The 3,683-nt window shown below is 25.9% G+C and overlaps 1 non-coding gene across 1 annotated transcript; it reads right to left on the bottom strand.

Annotated features, from left to right (window-relative positions):
• Positions 1-2,184: 2,184 nt before the first annotated feature.
• On the bottom strand, positions 2,185-2,295 carry LOC140971926 (small nucleolar RNA R71). The gene has a single exon (XR_012174399.1). It is a non-coding gene; the product is annotated as a small nucleolar RNA R71 (small nucleolar RNA).
• Positions 2,296-3,683: the final 1,388 nt, after the last annotated feature.

Genomic DNA, 3,683 nt, shown 5'->3' with positions numbered 1-3,683 from the left:
TTGCTGTCATTTTGACTGCTGTGAATTTTCCGTTGACTTTGTGGTAAAAAATTAAAATTAATAATTTATTATATGTTAAAACCTGTATTTTAAAATCATAAGTTTCATTAAAATTATAAAATTACGTTATTTTAGTATTGTTTGTTTATATTTAAATGTCTTACTATGTTTTATTTTCAGATTTTCTAAGTGTCGGTAAAGAAATGATAACGCAAGCTAGAAAATTCAAATGGAGGTGATTCAAACATGTTTTGAATCCTTGAGAAATTATTTACCACTTTGCAGAAGACATGATTGCCTAAAAAGTTTATTAAGATGATCAAATTGTGCAAATATCAAAAGGACGACAAATTTACTTTTACCATGACCAGCATATAGTAAAAAAATCATACCTATTTCAATAATTAACCAAATGAGGTGAACCAAGTATCCAAATTCATCTACAGACAATTTCTCACATGTTTGCTGTTTTGAGCAAAGTCAAATTCGATGATTAAAGTCGTGGAATAAAGCATTGAAAGAAGGGACATGGAATTAAAGTTGGAGGAGACAAATACTACTATTACAACTACATGGCATTAATAAAATTTTTGACCATTTCTCTCATTTGGCCTATAAATAGAGGCTTGTGCTAGCTTGAAAATCATTCTATCCCATTGTAAAATATAGTGTGATTGTGTATAAAAGTTCTAAGTTCCAATATATTTTTAATTTTCCCAACTATGAGTGATGATTTTAGTGTTGATCAAAAGTAAGCTCATAGAAAGCTAAATCTATTATGTCAAGGTGAAGAGGATGCATTCTTGGTGAAGTAAGATTGTTTATATTTTATATATTATTTCTTTATTTTTTTTCATTTAGCTAACTTCTTTTTATTGTAGGTATAAAAATGAATTATTTGTTGTTGTCAATTAATATCAAATGCTTGATACCATTGAAGTGGTTATTTTTATTTGTTGTTTAATTTTGATACAATAAATATTTCATCAATTATTATTATTGTTATATTATATAGATATATATATATATATTTATATAATTATATCATAATATTTCATTTAGACGATAGCATGGCTCTGCCGGTTGTTCTAAATGAAATATTATGATATAATACTAACATCTAACAATCTAATATTTACTATTTCGCAACTAATTTATTAAATCATATATTTCATTTAGGCAATAGCGTGGCTCTGCCGGTTGTTCTAAATGAAATATAAGGATTTACTTTATGCAATTATATATTTATATATTTATAAATATAATCATAGGTATCATATATAAAATATCGGTTAATTCGGTATTTTTTATACTGGGAACTATATTATATTATGTGTGTGTTTAAATATTTAATTTTCTTGAGACCATTATTTATGGTGGTTTTCTTTGTTTTACTTTTAGTTAAACAATATTACATAAACCAAGAATAAATCCTCGAGCCTTGACAAAATTTATAATTTGTAAACTTCATTCTTGCATTTGATAATCTATAAATTAATAAATTTAAACTTAAAATAACCTCTCTGTGGATCGATCTCGTACTTACAAAATATATTACTTGCAGACAACCTACACTTGGGTGAAATATAATTTAAGTAGTAGCAAGTTTTTGGCGCCATTGCCAGGGAGGTATAAATTAAGTTTATATTTGTTAATTATGTTTTATTTATAAGTATTGTGTTGTTTTTTGTATGAGTATTTGGAGTCGAAAAAAAATGGTAGACTTATTCGAGTATCTGAAAATAATTTAAACATGGATGATAATTCAAATAATCAAGATAATGATAATAATAATAACAATAATATTAATAATAATCAAGAACATGATCAATTAAGAACACTTAGGCATCATATGAACCCTATTAGAACTAGTGTCCCATCTTGTTTAGTTTTTCGTCCTGATGCATCTAATTTCAACTTTAAACCTTAAATTATTCAATTTTTACCAAATTTTCATGGCTTAGATTCTGAAAATCCATATTTAAATCTAAGAGAATTTGAGAAAGTTTGTAACACTTATAATGATCAAAATTGTAGCATGGATATAGTTCGATTAAAGCTTTTTCCTTTTTATTTAAAAGATAAAGCTAAAACATGGCTACAAAATTTGAGATCGAGTTCAATAAGGTCATGGGAAGGAATGCAACAACAATTTATTAAAAAGTTTTTCCCTTCCAATAGAAAAAACTCTTTTAAAAGAGAAATTACTACTTTTTCTCAAAAACATGGAGAAACATTTTATCAATGTTGGGATAGATATAAAGAATTACTTAATACATGACCACATCATGGTTTTGAAACATGGAGAATAGTTTCTCACTTTTATAAAGGTCTAATACCTAAAGATAGGCAAATGATAGAATTCATGTGTAATGGAACTTTTGAAGATAAAAACCCAATGAAGCTATGAATTATTTAGATTCATTAGCAGAAAATGCTCAAAATTGGGATAATATAGGCACAATAGAACCACCAACAACTAAAATTAATAATTCAACAAATGGGAGTGATATCTATAATCTTAAAGATGATATAGATATTCAAGCTAAACTTGCATCTTTAGCAAGAAAAATTGAGTGATTAGAAATGAAAAAGAGTGGTCAATTAAAAAGTATTCAAGAAATTGTTTGTCATATATGTGATACACATGATCATTCAACAAAAGATTGTCCAACATTACTTTCATTTAAAGAATGTCTCCATGAACAAGCAAATTATGTTAACAATTATAAAAAACCAATATTAGATCCTTTTTCACCATCATATAATCCTGGATGGAAAAATCATCCTAATTTTAGTTGGAGGAATGATAATAATGCACAACCCTCACAACAATATTTTCAAAATAACCAAAATCATCAAGGTTATATTCCTTATGTTACACCTCCAAGAAAAAATTTTGAAGATGTAATTCATGCATTTATCCAAAAGCAAGAGTCTATCAATATTCAAAACAGTCAATCTATGAGTGATTTGAAAGAAACTCTTGCAAAATTTGCATCTGCACTTAATATTCATGAAAAAAGAAAATTTCCTTCTCAACCTTAACCTAATCCTAAAAATCAAAATCAAGAATTAAAAAATGAAAAAATTGATCAAATAAAATCTGTTATTACNCTTAATATTCATGAAAAAAGAAAATTTCCTTCTCAACCTTAACCTAATCCTAAAAATCAAAATCAAGAATTAAAAAATGAAAAAATTGATCAAATAAAATCTGTTATTACTTTTAGAAGTGGTAAAATAAGTAATGATCCATATAGTAATGAAAACAAGGATCATTTAAAATCAAAGAGTAAGGATGATAATCCTGATAGTTTTGAGAATGATGATACCTTAAATTCTAAGAATAATATGGTGAATGATAAATCTATTGAAATAGTAAATGAGTTAAATAAACCTCCACCATTTCCTCATGCATTAACAAATCATAAAAAACAAAAAAGTGATTCTGATATCTATGAAGTTTTTAAATAAGTAAAGATAAATATTCTATTATTAGATGCTATTAAAAAAGTACCTTCATATGCAAAATTTTTAAAAGACTTATGTACTGTGAAGAGAAAATTGCATGTGAAGAAGAAAGCATTCTTGGCTAAACAAGTAAGTTCTATTCCTCAAAATAATTCTAGTTTAAACTGATTGTCCAACAATTTCATGTATTATTGGAGAAAATAAAATTA

Source organism: Primulina huaijiensis, chromosome 2, assembly GCF_012295235.1.
Source record: "Primulina huaijiensis isolate GDHJ02 chromosome 2, ASM1229523v2, whole genome shotgun sequence".
NCBI classification, from domain to species: Eukaryota; Viridiplantae; Streptophyta; class Magnoliopsida; order Lamiales; family Gesneriaceae; genus Primulina; species Primulina huaijiensis.
Note: the sequence above shows the minus strand (reverse complement) of the source record. Positions and strands in the feature narration are given on the sequence as shown.